The 19,518-nt window shown below is 51.5% G+C and overlaps 1 long non-coding RNA gene across 2 annotated transcripts in view; it reads right to left on the bottom strand.

Moving 5' to 3' along the window:
• Positions 1-1,370: 1,370 nt before the first annotated feature.
• The window catches only part of LOC150006468 (uncharacterized), a 144,678-nt gene continuing 126,530 nt past the window's right edge, over positions 1,371-19,518 (bottom strand). Inside the window, exons 2-4 of one of the 2 annotated variants that reach the window (XR_016511756.1) lie at positions 8,549-8,636; positions 2,401-2,480; positions 1,371-1,796 (exon numbers count right to left, since the gene is read on the bottom strand). This is a non-coding gene — a long non-coding RNA (uncharacterized LOC150006468). The other variant, XR_016511755.1, reaches the window with a different exon arrangement.

The following is a 19,518-nucleotide window of genomic DNA, read 5'->3' as shown; positions in this document are numbered from 1 at the left end:
CTTGTAACTTAAATTTCATTCACTGAGCAAATATTAATTGAGCATCTACGACATGGCAGGTGCTGCTTTAGGTAGATGCTTGGGATACATCTGAATAGACAGAACAGACCAAAAACAAAACAAAATTGCTCTTGTGGGACTAACATACTATTGGATCGAGATGGACAATAAATAACAAAATTAAATTATATAAGAAGTTAAATGCTATGGAAAGAATATCAAATAGAGGAATAGGGGTTGGGAGTCATGATGATTATGGTGTAGGTCAAAATGTTAACTGACGGAATCAGAGTAGACCTCATTGAAAAGATGAGATTTGAGCCCGAAACTGAAGGAAGTAAGGGAATTAACTGTGTGAATATCAGGAGCAGGAACAGCCAGTGCAAGGGAGCATGCCTAGCTGGCAAGTTCCAGAACCAGCAAGGGGACCAATGAGTTTAGCAACTGAGCAAGAGAATAATTAGCCATGAAGTCCAAAAAGTGTGGGACAAGGACTAGCTATCAGTCTGATTGAAATGGACAGGCATTGGAGGTTTTTCATTTTTTAATACATAAACAAGTTTAGAGTAGTTTTAGATTTTAGGAACTTGTGAAGATAGCACAGGTATACCCCACACCCAGTCTCCCCATTTAATAACATCTTACATTAGTATAATTGATGAACCAATATTACTTGATACATTATTAACAAAAGTTCATACTTCGTTGAGATTTTCTTAGTTTTTACCTGGTGCCCTTTTGCTGTTCCAAAATACCATCCAAGATACTGAGAGAGAGACTCTGGGTCCCTCGGTATGGATGAAGAAACTACTCAGACACTGACCTTCTGAGGAAAATCGCCCCTGTTTCTTTATTAGCCAGGCTTTTTATCTACGTTCTACGTGCATAAATTCATAAGAAAAACATGTGGCCCTTCACCAAATGGCTGGGAGTAATAACAAAGGAAAATGCAGATCAATAAAGGGTTGAAATGCCCAGGTATTTTACAAAAGTTCAAAAACATTTCCTCTTACATAATCATTCTGTTTTTCACATTGTACTGACAAGAATTTGGGGGCATTTCAGAGAAAAACAGAGCAGGTTCCCTTTTCCTTAAAAGCCACTTTGCATTTCTATTTCCTGCCCATCACCTCACACTTACAAATGAAGTAAATGCAAGTCCAATCTGTGTGCCCCCTGGTCTGTGCCTGGTAGTGGGAGCCCTCAGGACAGGAAGGTCCAGAGGCAGGGCTGGAGGACTCACTGCCTCCTACTTCCCCACCTGCAGGAAAGGCACCCTGGTTCTACCGAGGCTGAAGTCACATGGGAAGATTGGTTATGGTTAACTCTTTAGCTGGCTTTAAACACACACACACACACACACACACACACACACGCACGCACATTTCTAGAGAGCGCTGTCCCCTCATGAGCAAGGTGTTCTATCCAAAACAAAGTGGCAGTTCTCCAGCTCTTTCGCAGCAGCTGGCCTCTCCTCCTGGACCAGCTTGGTGCCCGACCAGCAGCCCCTCCCCCACCCACACTCCCCCCAAACTGAGCGGACAGCCAGCCACTGCAGATGCCCAGTACAGCCCTCACCCGACAAACTCCAGGCACGTCTCCATTAGTTCCTGGTATGTTATTTTATAATATTTGCTTTTAAGTGAAGATTAATAAAAACTACAATTTGAAGAAGGATTTGGTTGTGAATATTTGCTTTTGGAAGGATTCTTTTCCGACATGTAATACTTACTCCAACACTTCATATTTAGACTTCTTCTCTAGGGCATTGCCCTGCATCTCCCAGTATGACCTGCCTAAAATCAGGAAAGATGTGAATTTTTATATAAGTATAAAGAACGTCTGCATTGTCCAGTGATAAAAACTGCGGGGCGGGCAGGGTGTACTGAACTACCCCGTGGCTCAGCCACAAACACCTGATAGACTCTGAATAAACAATGAATTTGATTCACAGCACGTTCCCATAACCCAGCAAGGTACAGTCGGGTAATCCAGACCTGTTTCTACCGAACAACCCTTTCCCTTTAAGGTGAAGTACACCTGGCTCTCTGGAAAGATGAGCTACAGGCTCAGTTGTAAGGGACCAGCTACTCTGGCTGCCTTTGAACCTCCTCCTCTGTCCAGGGACAGCACGTGCATGCTGAGCAGCCACAGGGACATGGAGGCCACTGTGCCGGCGTGCATCGCGCCTTCTCCTGCAGAGGACATGCCACAGGGTAACTGTACCAGACACGTCATGAAATGACCAACCTAATTCAGAACCTTCTCCAATGTTCGATCACGTTGTCTTCAATATCTTACTGATAATCTTTATGAGGACAAGGGAAATGCCTGGGTAATTTGCAAACACAATGAATGCCACTTGTGAATCATGACCCCCCTGCACAGCGGCCACCTTACCATATCTCCAGACAACCCAGTTTCAAAGTGATGTCCTGGTCCACCTAGTCAGCAATCTCTGACATACAGTTGCTCTTCACCTACAACAGAAAGAAATGGGGAACCAACGCTGTTTTAAAGGAATACATTCTAGGCTTATTCATTCATGGAATGTTTGATTTATGAACTTTATACACACTGTGTCAATAATCACGCTTGGTGCTGGATGCAGAGATGAGTAATATCAAAAAACAGGGAAAGGAACACATGCCCCCCCCAACCCCCGCCCCAGAGGTGCCTGTATAACCTGTGAGCGCTGAAGCAAGCACCACAAGGCAGGGGTCCCCAGCCCCAGCAAACCAGGTCTGTGGCCTGATTCCTCAAGCGAAGCTCACCTGCGTCCGCCCCTCCTCCTGTGTGCCCCAACCCCCAGTCTTGCAGGAAAGTGGTCCCAGGTGCCAGACAGGTTGGGGGCCGCTACTGTTAAGGGACAATGGACAGCGTCTGAACTGCAGTGGCGGCAGCCACCAGCTGCCCACCCTTTCTGTGCTGCCAGGAGGGAAACCGGGGGGGAGGGGTGGGGTGGGGCTCCATTCCCACACCAAGTCCCAGGTGACATATTTTCCTAACTCAAACTTTAGTTCCAACAGCATTTTTGGACGCTACTGCAAGACCAGAAAAATTGACATATTTTAAAAGCCATTTAACTACAACTGAGGTGCTTCCCACCCACCCACCTACTGTGATTGACCTGCAAAGTAAGAAACGTGCTGGAAGTCAAACATACAGAGAAGACGCTAACAGAACTGCACAGCTGCTCTCCAGCACGGATTACGCTCAGCTAACAACCGATGGACCGTATGGCACAAGAGGACCTGCCACGTGAGGACATCTTCGCGGATGAAGTAGGTGAGCAGCTGCCACTGCTGCTGATGCTAGGGAGGCCCGTGTGAGCCTCAGTAAGAGACGTGTTCTCCCCAAAAGTGGAGCTGCATGCTTCCTGGTAGCAGACCTGCCCTGTCCAACGCTGCGCTCAGACTGTGAATTTCACCAAGCAGAGCTGTGGGCATCCAGCTTGGCGCTCTGGCTCTGGCTCTGGCTACGACCCTGATTCTGCCTCTTGGTCTTCAACCCTACAATATGAACTCTCGGGCCCTTGACAGAAAGAGGTGTGTTGCCCTCTGCCACAGAAAACCCCCAACTGTGACCTCCTCGCCCCCCAGTTGGAACGATTTCTGCTGCACGGTGAGTTCGTTTGTCCACCTTCTGCTGGCCAGCTCCTCCTCACGAGCCTCCCTTGCAGACCCCTCCACCCCGTGTCCCATTCTGCCCCTGGTGTCTTCACTGCCCGGCCACACTAACACATGGGGATGAACCACACACCTGCTCTCCATGGTTCCTGCTGAGCAACGGGACAAACTACGGTATGATATCTGCTTAAATTCATGAAGACAGACCTCAGAGAGTCAGCCAAGACTGTCAGGAAGTCCAGCCAGGCTCCCTGGGAAGTTCACTCACGTGTCGCTTCAGACTTTCTCCGGTCAACCGCTGCCGCTGTCTCTTACAGAGCCAATACAGCCTCTCGATGGAAGGGGCCTCTAACAGACCAGGAGTTCGCGCCCCAACAGCACGTCTGCGCGCCCCGCGCGTCCTCCTCTGGCAGGAAGTAGCCGCCCGCTGTTCCCAACCTAAACGCCACTTCCTCGGAGAACCTGCTTCAGGTTCTCCACCGACTAAGCGAGGGAGCGAATGAATGAATGAATGAACGGAGATAAAACTGGGCTTCCGGTGCTGCTCTGTGTGAGTGCTCTCTTCCACAGAAGACGCGCAGCGTGAGTAATTCCTATTCCTTACCTACAGCAAGCATTTAAGACTGAGACAATGGAATTGAATTACTCTTTCCACTATCTTAAGTAAAAAGCTTTAATTCTAAACTCGTTTTGTTTACACTTCAATCGGCTCTTGCTCCTGTCTGGCAGGAAGTAAATCAAATTTAAGAACGAAGTTCTTGCATCACTGGCAGGTTTCTTACTGAGCAAAAATAAAGCCACAGAGATGAACGGAGGTACATTTACGTATGTGTTAGAGAAATACCAGTCGTTTTGACTGAATCACTGAACGACTGCGACAAACCACAGCACAGCAGCAATGACGTGCTGAGGAAAACGCACCATCATAACACTGTCTTATTAGAGATGATGTAATTTTTAAACACTGTTCACAGGTGGGAAAGTGTAATCACTTGCTTTATTTCATTCACCAAAACCAAATTCCTATTAGTTGCAAAAATAAAAAAATTATAATTTAACAATTCTAATGGGAAATCCCCTTTGTAAAAGTGCAACTAGAAGTCCTGAGAATTGTTTTTCCTTCTTTTATTTTAATAAAGATTTTATTTATTTATTTTTTAGAAAGGGGAAGGGAAGGAGAAAGAGAAGGAGAGAAATACTGATCAACCGTCTCTTGCACATGCTTGAGTGGCAACCGAACCCACAACCCAGGCCCGTGCCCTGACCGGGAATCAAACCAGCAACTTCACTTCATGGACAAACACCTGACCCACTGAGCCACAATGGTCAGGGCCCGAGAGTGGTTTTTCCTACAGCAACAACCTACTCCTCTCGCCCCTGGGAGCTGTGTGACCACGGCCACAAGTCCATTTGTGGCCTGAGGTGCCCAATGTGTTCTGTTAAGTGTGCTGAGCCAGGATGGGACAGGCTCTCGCGGCAGGCCCACCCCGCCGGCCACCTGCGCACAGCGCCTCCCCTGCTGACGGGCCCTGAGGCCGAGCTCCCTGCACACTACCATCCCGATGGCTGCTCAGGACTCAGGATCCTGTCGACTCAGTGTCTGTTTCCTCCATAAAACTTTGCTTGACTATCTTTCCTCTCCTTTTAACTCCCAGAAGGCACTGCCTCCGTCTGGGACATAAACACAACTCAGTGAGTACTTACGTGACTGTGTGTGTGTGTTTTCTTAGAGCAAACACACTGGGTACCACTCAGGCAGACCTCTGGGTGATAACATGCACTCTCGGCACATGGCTGTGAGCCAGACGTGGCCACCATCCCCAACGTGTCAGAAAAAGCCTGGCAAGGACGAGGACTGCAGCAGAGCAGCGGCCTACGACCAACAGAGCGCCGACCAGGGCCAGGCACCACGCTGCATTCCACACGTGTTATCTATACCCATCACGGCCCTGCTAGGTGGGTGGGCAGCCCCACCTGATGCACAGAGACGAGACATGTGCACGGACCTAGGCACCCAGCACACATCTGCCCACAGCTGGGCCCCAGCGCGGGCTCAGGCTCTCCCAGAAGGAAGGCGGATGCTCACTGGGATGCAGCTCATCCCCCTGGGACCCCTGTCTCATCCCCCTGGGACCCCTGTCTCAGCAGTCTCTGCAGGCCTCCCCTGGGCCCTGCCACCACTGTCACTGCGCTGGGCACTCCCTCGAGACTGTGGCTCTGCTGTTGGTGAACTCTGTCCAGGCCCAGCAAACCTGCATGACTCTTTCAAGAGAAAGCTCTGAATGTGATTCTGTTTTTCCAGACTAACCTGGGTTGGTGCTGAGGCCGCTTTCCTACTTAAACGAACAGGATGCATGTGGACTTCCCACTGGGGGCAGTATGGCACCTATGAGCCTTTCCCTCTCTCTGCAATGAGGAAACCGCTCACATCTAGAGCAGGAAGGACCCACCCAAGCCCTCCACTACCTATGCCCCGCCAGCTCAGTGCCGCATTCACCACATGGGATTGTGCTGTTTGCTCTCTTCTGAATACTTTGCCTGCTAACAAATTTATCAACTAGACCCAAGGATCACAAGACAGGCCAACAAGAAATAAGCATGCCTGGCACCTCACATACACCTACAGAGTAGTGTCGTGTCCATACCACAGAGTTAAGTTAAACTTTTAATGTTAAGCGCCAATGAATAAACATACACATTTAAACCTTAAAGCATCTGTAGGACAAAATGCCACACCCAGGCATCCTAAGAGCTGACAACTTCAACGGTGCTGAATGGTTTCTGTACAAGTTCAGTAACTGGAACAACTTCATGACCCAACACTGACACAGCCCTTCAAGCCAATGGCCGCCACTGTCTGCAAAAGGTTGTCAATCAAATACACTTTCCCAAGTGCAAGCTCAGAGAGGTAAAGAGGAATAAAGTGCAACACGGCAAAGGAAAAGTTTGATATCAGAGTATAGTTTTCTTGCTTTATAATGAGCCACGAGTTTTAGCATCAAAACTTATTTTTATAGACTCTGGCTTTACAGCGAATAGGATTATAACAAGATTCTTGCTTATTTTCAGAGTGTGCTGATTAATATCTTTAAGAATATTCTCAAATGGGTCAAAAACATGGAGTGACTCATTTACAACATCTCACATCTGGGACACCTTTAAGCATTCAGAGGACAACAGCCGACCAGTCAGCCACTGACACCAGCACATCCACTGACAGGTGGGTTCCTCCTGATGCCACCCCACCCCCTGGCACATGACCTTGCAAATAAATAATAACACTGAGACGGTTATTGTAAGTTCTTTCTCCTTCTCTGGGAATGGTGGTAGACAGAATCAAACATAATTCTTTCATTTCTACCTGATAGAAGAGTCAGAACGATGAAAATACTGATTCTTCTGAAACAGAAAGAGTAACAGAGACAACACTCAGGGACATTCACTCTTCCCCAGTCTAGACCCTCAAGATCCCCACAGGTGACGTCCAGGAGTAACAGCTCCTGACAAACACACAAGGGAACAAGCAACTGAACAAGAGTCAGAGCCAGCCGCCACCAGCTGGCAGGAAGCCCAAGGATTCAGACGCTGTAATTCAGGTTCACAATAGACATTAACGTGCAATGAAATGATAAAGAAATAAAGGACAGGAAATCAGTAAGTATAAAGGCCATAAAAGACGGCCTAGAAGATTTTTAAAAGTGTGTATGGGGGGATGAAACTTTAGAAAATAAAAAAGTAATCAATAAAAACTCAACAAATGTATTGCACATCAAATTGGTCACAGCTGGGTAGAGCTGGTGGCCTGACAGATTCGTCTGCATCACTGGTCCCAGAGACAGGAGAGGACACGGGACAGAGATGCTGATGGAGACAGACTGAGGCGCGCTACTGCGGATTGGCCCTGGGGTCCCAGAAGGGCGAACACACGCAGAGTGAAGGCAGGGTCTGCGGTGGTGTCCCCCAGGCCACTTCCAGAACTGAGGAACGAGACACGAAGCCACAGGTACAAGCCGCACAACACAGACAATGCAGGAGTCAGCATGTGGGAACCCGCACCCCGTTGGTGATAAAACTGTGAAGCACTGCAGACAGAGACAGGGGCGTAAAGCCATGAAGAGAAAAGGCAGATCATCCGCCGAGAGAGAGAGAACGAGAGCAGCTTCTCAGGGGCACCGATAAAAATCACACAGAAAATACCACCCACGTTCTGGGGTACCCGGGGCAGCGGACCGAACCCTCCCCCAGATTGAGGAACTGGACGCTGCAGACCCACTCACTTCTGCACTCGGCCCAGAGTAGACATCTAATAAATATTTTTATTCAGTCAGAAATCACCGAGCACATTTAGTGGCAAAAGCATATGTACAAACGTCTGTGATGTTCATTCGACAATCTTGAGGACCACTGTTCACTGATACTAACAAGTAACATTTATTTGGTCATAAAACTGTGTGAGTCCATTTATGTCACATATATTTATTGCCTAACTAATGTCTTAAGGGGAAAGAAGCAAGCTCCTCCCAGTGTAAAAAGGTCCGTTTTGGCTTTCTTATGCAAATTGCTATTGAGATTGTATGGACGCAGGGGGCACTGACGATGCCTTCTACATGGGACAAGTCTGCTGACATTCAGGCAGGTTAGTTACACGTGAATTAAAGCATATGAAGGGTCATGTCCCTGAGGATGTGCTGTCCCTACTTACAGTGTCTTGTAAGGGCTACCCAAGCATACCTTCGTTCATTCGCCGAATATCAGAAGTTCTTAAGTTCTTAAGTTCAGTTAAAAGGTTCTCAGAGCCACACAGTGACCAATTATATTCTCCCAAACATTAGGTTTCATCGAATTCTCAAGGGAAGCTATGTAATAAATAGGATTCAAAGAAACAAACAAAAAAGGTATATTAAATTGCCCTCCTATACCTGTTGATTGAAGAAATTCAAAGTTGGCTCGTCTTCAGTAAACTGGTTTAGAAATCCTTTTGGCAAATAACGTATTATCAATTCATATCTAAAAAATAATGCACAGAACAGAACAATTAGAAATCAGTAAGTTTCTCAGTTCATCGTCTACAATTACAACAGGATGGGGAGTACGGCACTGCCAGTTACTCTGAAATATTATTTTGAGAATAAGGTAAAATATAACCGACTCATTCATAAACGTTTGCGCTCTCAGCACAGCCACTCTGTGAGGAGAACGCGCGACGCAAAGCCCAGATGCCCCTCCAGCCCTGCCGTGCCCTGCCCGGCAGCGCCCCCAACACCCTGCGGACGTACCGCTGAGGTCGCCTGCGCAGAACTGCAGCGCGTGCCCTTCAGTCACCGGCGAGCAGCGGCTGCCTGACCCGCCAGCCGGACTCAGACCCACGCTGCGGACGGCCATGTGAGCCGTTTCCTCCTCCTGGCTACTGGAGTAAGGCTCCCCCTCTAAGCATAAAAACGTCATTCATCGGCTCGGGAAGCCAGGCTTCCAGGATGGCGGAAGCAAACAAATGTCAGCAGAATGCTCCCCCGCCCGCCTTTCCATCGGTGTCCCCACGATGAAGACCGGTGCAGGCCCCCCGGTGCCCGCGCACGCGTTCTGTTGGGCGTCCACCAGGAGCAGCACTGGGCGGTGACAAGCACGCGCCTTAGCTCTTGCCAGTGTCACCAGACGGTCCCAGAAGTGATGCCAATTCACACCCTACCAGCAGCGCGGAGGGTGTCCTCGTCCTCTACCTCCTGGCCTCTGCGCGGCGCAACACTGCTGACCCTTCACTTCTGTCACGGAGACACTGACTTATGCAGCGACACACAGTGATCTCACCTGGCACTTCCCTGATGAGTAACGATGCTGGGTTATCAGGCCTGGTTAATCAGCAGCAGCTGTCTGGCTGCAGGTGACCAGAAACTTACTCATCTTTGTACTGCCAGTGTCCAGACAGATGCATCTGGCACGTGGGCGAGAATCAGCACATTTACGAGTCCGTCCTGTGTGTTTCAAGATGTCACTTCTGAGCTTGTCAGTGTTCCACTATTTACTGTCTCCTGGCTGTAAATCTTTTCAGTCTCTTGCTGAATTCAGGGTTAGAATGGCAGGCTGGCTTTTCCAATTAAGGTGCTCACATATGGAATGTCATTTCAAGATAACATAGAACACTGTATCAAAATACAATCTAAAACTTCCTAAACTATCATTTTTCGTTTTCTTTTGTTGTCTTTGAAAAAGGACACCTTTCCTCTACACAGAAGATTCTCCGCCCATGAAGATCTGAGGAAACACGCTCCTTTGCAGCGCGAGGAGCTGTTGAGCAGCAGTGAACAGTCACGCTGCGCGGGACAATGTGATCCCCATCTTGATAACAAGGAGAAGGACTGTCTTGTTCAACGGCTCTTTGAGAGCCCCAGACACCCTCTCAAACGCCACGGGATGCTGCTCTGGGGCCTGAACCCCCAGGCCCCAACGCACCGCCTGACAGGCCCAGCCACCTCCCCCAAAGCGCCTAGTCTATCTGTACCCGATTAACTCACTCCAGGGAGGCGATTCCAAATAACTGAAAGTTATCAACATTCACTTAACTAGAATTATCAAAGTATAAAACTTTTAAAGTTTAAATCTATTTGATGAAAATCTCTCAAAACTGCAAAACACCTTTTGATGCATTATGGTCTTGCACTGAACCTGTTTTTGGCTGACCCAGGCCCTACCACATACCACCTGCTTAACTGGGATCACCCATAACCCCGGGACAGGCGGGCAAGCCCTGCTCCCGTCTGGACCAGCTGGGAACAAAGTGGAGGCCTCATGGCGTGGGGGCTGGCTGCCCCTGCAGCGGTGCTGGACTGCCTGTCCCCTCCGCCCCTTCCTTCAGTAGCATGTGCCATGTTGTCCTACCTGACGTTTCCCTACCACGCTTTCAGGTTTCCTCTGGTTTTTACCTAATAAAAGTATTTCACGCTGTATGTCATCTTCTGGAACTTACTTTTTTTTTAAAAGAGGGAGGTAAAGTTCACATAACAAAAAAACGAACCATTTTAAAGTATTCAACCCAGTGGTCCATGGTCCTGGGACTTAAGCTTGTCACCCGGTGTTACCTGGCTAGGGTGCACCCACACTGTTGCATGTCCCAACAGCTCACACATTCCAACCCGTGTGACACTCCACTGTGTGACATCCCACAGCTCACTGCACCGTCACTGCTTCGTCTACGAACATTTTGCACCTCCAGCATCGCACAGAAATGCACGTCTCTCAAGGACAGAATGCACAGTGCCACCGCAGGACCGCAGGGAACTGAATCACTTGGTTTTCAAAGGGAAGCTAATCGGCTCTCCCACATGGATTACCAGTGTTTGCGTCCTCCCCAGGAACGTGGACAAGACGCTGTTGCGGCACAGCCTCTCTGGCTCCCGACACTGTCACAGCACTCACCTTCTGTCACCTGGGGCGTGTAAGCCTGAATCCCGCCGTGGTCCAAACCGGCACCTCCTACCCGTTCATTTGCACATCCCCAATTTAATCACTGATGAAGCCAATGGGGTCTTTCTAGGGACACTGGCCAAACTGCTTTTCTCTGTTATGAAAATGCCTTCCCAGCTCTTGCCCGTGTCTAGAGTTGTTCGCAAACCTCACACTGACCAGCACCACCTTTTGTCGGTTACACGTCACAAGCAGCTTCTCCTGGCTGCGACTTCATGCAGGAAGCATAAAAATCTATGTTCAAACCTCCTAGGAATGGAAATGGACACCGATTATTCTGAGTCCGGGCACTTTCATTTGACTATTAAGACCTTACTTGTTTTTGCCCTTTTAAAAGTATAATATATCTTTTGATAAACAGAATTTCTTAATCTCTGTAAAGTCAAATCTGCTGTCCTGTTCTTTTACAGTGACCATTTGGGGTGTTAAGAAAATCTTCCTCCTCCAGAGGCAGAATGTGTCATTCACCTGTACCTTCCATTAAACTTCCTCTTTGTCAACACCTGCTCCATCTCAAGTGCATGGCTGCATATCATTCGGGGTGGGATCTAATCTTGTGGTTCCTCTTTCTACGAGAAGAGCTGTCTACCAAGCCAGCCCTTCCTTCCCCACGGGCACGTGCTGCCAGCCAGCTTACGGAGGCGTCTGAGACAAGGAAGACTCACGTGAGCGAGTTTATACCACACGTTTACTTACAGGACGAGCAGCATAAAAAAGCTACAGATATGGTATCAATTATCCTACGAGTCCAGCACTTTCATTTGAACGTTAAGCCGTGACTACTCAGAAGAAAACCAGAACTCGTCGCCCTCACACGCCCGCCTATGAACTGAGAGGAGTGGTCTGCCAGGAACGGAGAGGTGGTCCCATTCTGCTGTGTGCAGGGATGCCTGGAACACAGGACTACAGAAGAGACAGCTGAGTGACGGGATGCAGCCCCCCTTGCCCCCACTGAAGCCTCTGAGCCTTGGCCATCTCCCAACTAACACGACAAACCAGATCCACTCCCTAACGGACCACAGCGCGCGAACGGACAAACAGAAGAGCAGGTCTGGGGCTGGCCTGCGTCTGGCACCTGGCCTGGCACCGGGGAGTGAGTGCCAGCACAAGAGCCCTGCTGCAAACGGCAGCTGGCGCTGTCTGCCTTCTGACACGAGCGGTTGCACCACCGCAGAATTTTCTCTGTTAGTTTATTTTATAATTTTATTAACACTGATTCAATTTCCCCTAAAGCATTTTCACTGGGTGCCTGCTCTATACCAGGCAGAACTAGAAACCAGGATCAGCGGTGCAGGGACTCAGACTAGGGCCCTGAGGAAGAGGGACAGGGTCAGCTTTGGCTGCTTAGTTCTCGCATGGGAGAAGACACACGCACGCATCTTCTTTTTTAAAGCCTTCATGGTTCTGGTAGCATTTTCAATCCACCTGAGAAACCTTCATCCGCCCCCAACTCCCATCCTCCCCAGCGTCCATGCCAGCCTGGCTCACCCAGCCCTGGGGGCAGAGGGCCAGGACGGTGCTGCCCAAGCGGCCAGTGAACGTGCACCCGGTCGCACGTCTGAACAGAACTGCAGCTCTCACAGAAGGAAACGGAGGGAGGCCTCTGCTAGGATCAGCCACGCGCGAGGGGAATAACCTTTTCACCATACAGGGGCGCGATGGCCACCGCGTGACCACACCATGCTCTCAGAGTTCCATCGCTGCCTCCCGGGGACCCGTGAAACGCCCACGGTAGGAAGCAGCTCCCCGGATTCTGAGAACCCACAGGCCCTCTGCGGAGCCGTTCAGATCACACGGCTCATCTCAGCCTGCGGATCCGGGACACCTCAAGTCCCGGGATGTGGTCTGTTTGGACTTTTTAGTTTCACTTTGACTAGAAAGCCACGTATAGGGCCCTTGTAGAACTGCTGCTACAGCTGCTGACAAAAATAGTGCGCAAGTTCCTCGGGAAAACAAACCATCGAACAAACAAAAACAAGAACCACTACGTCCTCCAGCGACCCCACTGACAGGGCGTTTGCTCAAAGAGCTCGAGGAGGGTCTTGAATAGACATGTGCACAGCAGGCCTACCTCAAGGAACAAGTAAAATCTCAAAAAAAAATTCTAACTCTATACCTAAAGGATCTAAAAAAAGGAACAAGAAACAAGCCCAAAGGAGTAGAGGAAAGGAAATCATCAAGATCAGGCCAGAAATAAATAAATGGTATATAAAAAAAGAAGTACAATACAAAGCACATGAAACCTAAAGGTGGTCCCTTTGAAAAAACAAACAAAATCGACAAATCTTTCTCCAGACTCATCCAGAAAAGAAATGAGCCCAGGCCAGAGAGCCCATCGGTGAGAGCGGCGTCCCAATACTCCAAGATCGCGGGTTCTGTCTCAGGTCAGGTCATGTAAGACTGGCAACCTGTGAATGAGTAAGTAAGTGGAACAATCAATTGATGTTGCTCACTCCCCCCACCCCCCGCTTCCTTCTCATCTAAAAGTCAACTAGAAAATAAATAAAGAGACAGGAACCCAATAATTAAAATCAGAAACAAGAGGAGAAGTAACAACGGACTTCACGAAAGTACTAAGGATGACAAGAACACATCACCAACAGCCACATGCCGAAACACTGGACAGTCTGGACCCAACGAATATGTTCCTAGACACACGCCACCTTCCAAACTTGATCAGAAAGAAGCAGAAATGCTGAAGAAACCGATCACAACGAATGAAATTGAAGCAGCCATCAAAAACTCCCAAGAAACCAAAGTCCCAAACCGGGTGGCTCACAAGTGAATTTTACCAAACATTCAAACAAAAACTAACACTCATCTTTCTCAAACTCGTCCAAAAAGTCAAGAGAAAAGAAGATTCCCAAACTCCTTTGACAAGGCAGGCATTATCCTCATTCCCAAACCACATAAAGACACTAGAAAGAAAGAAGACTACAGGCAATATCTCTGATGAACATAGATGCTACAATCCTCAGCAAAATTTTAGCAAACCACATACAATACCTTGAAGAGATTATCAACCAAAAAATAAATAAATAAATAAATAAATAAAAACGATTATGCACCATAATCAGATAGTGGGCTTTCTTATATCATTATCCCAGGGATACAAGGTTGGTACAGTATCTGCAAATCAATAAACGTGATACACCATAGAAACAAAATTGAGTGTTAAATCACATGATCATATCAACAGGTGAAGAAAATGCAGCGCCCAATGATGACAACATCTCTCAGCAAAGTGCTACGAAAGGGAACATACCTCAGCATAAAGGCCCGATGTGACAAGCTCACAACCAGTAACATACTCGGTGGCAACAAGTCAAAGCGTCTCCCTGCAGATCAGGAACAAGACGGAAATATGCGCTCTCACCGCTCTTACCTGACACAGCACCGGCCATCCTAGCCGCAGCGACCAGGCGAGGAGAAGAGATTAAAGGCATCCGCATTGGACAGGAGGAGGTGAAGCGGTCGCTATCTGCAGATTCTGTACATAGAGAGCCTCGAGATCTCTCCCAACACTCCCAGAACTGATGGACGCATCAAGTCAAGGAGCCGGATACAAACCAAACAGCTGGAAATCGGTCGCATCTTTAGGCACCCACAACGAACTACCAGAAAGGGAAACCAAGAGAACAACCTCATTGACAACTGCATCAAAAGACAACTACAGACCCAGGAAGAAACCTCACCAAGCACGTAGAAGACCTGCTCGGCGCCAAGGTCAGGTCCCGGCAGCTCCAGGCACCGAGCCCATGAGCGACGCTGCTCCGGGGCTCGCGGTCATCCGATGGAAGTGGCACCGCCAGCATGTCACAGCCACACAGACAGCACTTCCGCTCTGTCTGAGGTAAGAGACGGTTCATAACTTTTCTCTGTGTACTTGGCAGAATGGTGCTCAAAACTGTGGTAATAACGCCTTGTCTCCATACGCGACCCCCTTCCAGAGATGCTCCTGTTCCTCTCTCCACTCGGCAGTGAGAAGGGATAAAGAACGCCGGTGAGTGAAATCAACGCTCCGCATTAGGCAGGGCTTAAAGGAACCTGAGAGACAGAACGTGACTTGTCCAAAGTCCAACGCTTACTCAGCCGTCAAGCCAGAGGGAGTCTAACTTCCCATCAAAGGCTCCGTCAGTGAGGGTGACAACGTCAGGCTGTGACCATGGGCTTTCAGTGTCTGAACCCAGTGAAATCTCCCTGCTCCTCGTGTCCCATGATGCGGGCCAGGGAGCCCCCACAGCTCATCCTCTCCACACAGTGACTCGGGGACCCGGGGCTTCTCAGCTCTGCAGCTGCACCGAGTGCCCTGGAGGCCTGCTGCCCCTCCACACTCAGCTGGCAAGGCCAACAGACAAGCAGCACGCAGGACCGACAGACAGGCAGTGGGAGGAAGGCCTGGGAGGGCCACTCCCTCTAGTCCCCGCCTCTGGGCAGACCTGGACTGCAGGGCGGGAGGGCTAGGAGATGCAGGACAGCACCACCCCCCGTGCGTCTGTGCACCCGGGATGGCCGCCCACCTTCCTGTCCCTGGGTACGTGCAGCCGACTCCATCCACCTCCTCCAGGAGGAGTGACCGGGGAGAGGAATGAAAGAACGGTACGTCATGCCAACCAACGCAGCCCTTTCAAGGCCCGTGAGTAAAGACAACACTGTCCACTCATTTCCAGAGACTGTCGGCTCACTGTCCAGACTCACTTTCTTCCCCCCACCCCTTTTCTTCTTCTTGACAACTGAGAGCACCTCATTCTGGAGCCACCAACGTGGAGCGGGTCCACGGCCAGCCGTCCCTGCACGGATGAGCACCACGAGCTCGGGACAGAACACGGAAGCCGGTGTCCCCAGAGTCGGGAAGGAAGCAGCAGCGTGCTGACTGGGAACGGAAGTCAGAACTGGACAGGTGACTGACACGGCAGCGAGCAGGTGGGTTTCCTGCGTGCATCTCAGCTCTGTCCTGAAGGCGGTGAGTCTCAGCACGGCTCCACTGCCAGGACAGGACAGGCTCAGAGAGAGCTGGATGGGAGAGGGGCTGTCGGAGCCAGAGGGGTGGCTTCGGGGGACCCTTCCCTCTCCTCTCCCCTTCCTGCTCCTCTCTCGACCCTGCTCCTACCCTGACGCTGTAGCCATGGCCGGTGGGTAAGCTCCTGAATTGCGGAGGAAACACCCGTCTCTGGCTGGCGGGGACCTGGGGGAAATGACCCCCGTGCTCCACCACGTGGGGGAAGCCGGCTCAGTTTTTCTCTTTTTTGCCCTGAAAACCACCCCATTCTGGGAAGCTTCCACACAGCACACGGGAGGAGAGGAACCTGAGATCTCAGAGAAACCAGAGCTTGCAGCCGAAGGACCGGGGAAGGTAGCGGAGAGTCCAGGAGAAGACGCGCTGAGGGTGAGCAGGGCCCCCGCGGGGTGCACCCCGGAGGCCACCGTGGGCGCCCCGCCACGCTGGTGCTGAGATCACCCGCACAGACTCCGGTGCTGAGGTCATCCGCACAGACTCCGAGACAGACCTGCGATACTGTCATCACAGACTTAACCGGAGGTCTCCCGACCTCTGCCGCGCGGCGGTGGGAAGACAGACCATGGAACCCCGTTTAGTAAGGGCATCGGGGCCGCATGTCCATCGGTAGCATAATCCGAAGTCTGGAGGGAGAAAGTCCTGGGACTGGAACGGGCACAGAGCTCCGCGGGAGGAGGCCGGAGCTCCGGAGCACCAGCCTGCAGTCCCGTTGTGCCCTTGATTCTATTTCCGAGGACAGGTTTATTTTTACAAATAAATCTATTTTTCATTCACCTTTTCAGTGGTTTCCTATGTTTCCTATGTGAAAGACTCAATTTCTTGCCTGAAAGGTACACCTAAGCAACAAAGAGCAGCTTTCAGCCCTCAAGGGGCTGGGGGAGGGGGTGCTGATTCAGCATGAGTTTCTTGGATTCCTTCATCCATCCACCCACTCGGCCACGCTGTCCTGTGCATGGCCCCAGGTGATGTCCCGTGGGCATTCTAGCACAAGCGGCTGCCACAGCCTCCGGGCCAGAGAAGGAGCGGCCGTTCTGGTCCAGCCGCTCCAGCCAGCCCCACGCAGCCCCACAGATGCAATGGCCCTGAGACACCGCTCACTGGGGCTGGAGCGGGACACCTGCTTTCTGCTCTGGCCACAGCCTGCTCACCGCCCTGAGAGCGGGGAAGCGTCCCCCTGAGGGAAGCCTGGCCCCACACCGAGGGCCCCCAGGCCCCGGCTTCGGGGGAGTGCACGAAAGCAGGGTGTCCTCAATTTTTCCCCTTGTACAGATGAGGAAACTGAGGCACAGAGACCAAAGGGGCCTGGCCCAGAGTCCACAAAGTCCAGATGGACCAGGACTGTGGAAGGGGAGAGAGAAGGAGGGAAGAGGGAAGGAAGAGGAAAGGAGGACCCTGGAGCCCAGGCTGGCGCGGGCAGCAGGAGCGAGAAGATGCCCAGCCGCTGCCCCTGGCCTGCCTCTGTGCCCAGGCCTGGAGGTGGGGCGCCCGGGGAGCCACCCTGGCCCCTTCTCCCTGGGGCCTGGGCCCTGGCTGGGGCTGCTCTGTGCCCCTGTCCTCTGGTGGCACGGTCTGGAAACGCTTCCACACCCCCACACCCCAGGCCCGGCCAGGCCCGGCCCGGACCCTCCCCCACTACTCAGGGAACCTGTGGGTGTCAGGTCAGCGACGCACCCACTGTGCACCAGGGCCTGAGCCAGAGATCAGAAAGGAAGGAAACGACCCTGTCTCTGAGAGCGCATGGCTTAGCAGGAAGGCAGAGGAGGGAACTGACCAGGACCATCTCAAGAGGTGGGGGCCAGGGTGGGGGAGCTCAGCTGTCCCACAGCAGGGCTGGTTGAAAGCAGGGAAGCCCGAGGTAGGGGCCTGGAGGGGCCCCGGGGTGCTCTCCCACACTGGCCTGCCTACGGACACAGCCCCTGGGCAGAGGGGGCTCCGCCGCTTTGCAGCGAGGACCGCAGAGGAGCCTCCGGGCTGTGGGGGGAGGGGCGCGAAGGGTCCCACTGCTCGGGGTCCTCCCCTGGCCTCACACTGGACACAGGCTGACGGTTCAGGTGAGGTTTTGGAGCCAGACTGCCCGGGACCTCGTGACACCGTGTGCCCTGCGCAGGCACTCCCTCTGCGGGGGGCCTCAGGTTCCCCACCGGTGAGATGGGAAGAAGACGTCAGGTTCTGACATCACTCTGTCCCTCAAACTGTCCTCGGGAACCTCAAACAGAACCAGAGGCGGTAGCTGGGTGTGGGACAGCTAGCAAGGGGATTCAGGAGGGCCCCCCCACACCGCCGGCCCCACCGCAGGCCGCCAGCCACACAACGTCCCAGAGCTGCACCCACCACCGACACTGCAAAGAGGAAGAAACGAGCGAAAACTCAAACGCGAGGAGCTGAGACCACCAGGGCGGTCACGGCCTGGGGGTGGAGGTCCCTAGGCCCCACGAGAAGCGACAGCAAGCAGGGTCAACTGGCCACCAGAGGCCACACGGCTGGCGCATGGGCACGGGAGACAGGAGGCCCATCCCGGTGGGAACCGGTCTGCGGTCAGGACCCTCTCCCTCCGTGAGGCCGCTCACAGAGCGGCCCCTGTGTGTCTAAACCAAATGTTGACACACAGGTGGGACAAAAGAGTCAAAGGGTGGTTTTCATTGGTGCACTGATGTACTGGAGATGTTGTGAAGAGGTTTGAGGAAGCCTATGTGGGTGAATCAGTTTTAACACCCAAATGAAATGTCATGATATCAGAAGCGTGCGCCCTCCTAAGCTCCTCTGTGGCCCTGGCTGGGCCTGGGTCTCAGGGGCGGGGTCTGCACAGTCCACCTTTCAGGGGCTGAGAGGGGCTGGGAGACAAGAGGGGCGAACGAGAGCACCGTTGTGTTTCGGGACATACTCAGAGCCATGAAAACAACAGGCTTAGGCGATGTGACTAGGCAGTGACGGGGACCACACTGGTTTTCAACTACGGCCCTAACACAGGGCCTCAGACACAGCGGCCACACCACACAGTGTGCGCTGGGTTGCAGGTGCCATGGGGTCAGAGAGCCAAGGCGGGTTCATTGGGTGCGCTCCGCCCTGGAGGCAGACTCACGGGAACTGTTCCCTCCCAGAGCCAGGCCGACTCTGTGTCAATTACTCAACTCTCAACTGTAGCAGCTTACTCCATATAGAGGTGGGGACAAAGTAGGTGTACAGTTGTGAGCAGGTGAAACAGTTTATTCTTGTATTATTATTTATTAATTTTTCGTACCATCCTCCATATGAAAAACAGTATACCTACTTTGGCCCCACCCTGTTAGGTCATTAGCAACTCAGCCCTCACTACAGTCACAAGAATGGTGAGTGTGAGCAGCACTAAGCAGGGGAAGAAAAGCAGAGGCAACCCAGGCCAAGTCGGGCTGACTGCACACATCTCTCCCTTCTGCT

The sequence above is a fragment of the Furipterus horrens genome, unplaced genomic scaffold (assembly GCF_987537825.1).
Source record: "Furipterus horrens unplaced genomic scaffold, mFurHor1.1.pri manual_scaffold_6, whole genome shotgun sequence".
Classification (NCBI taxonomy): Eukaryota; Metazoa; Chordata; class Mammalia; order Chiroptera; family Furipteridae; genus Furipterus; species Furipterus horrens.
The sequence above is the reverse complement of the archived record's forward strand: the minus strand, read 5'-3'. Positions and strand labels throughout refer to the sequence as shown.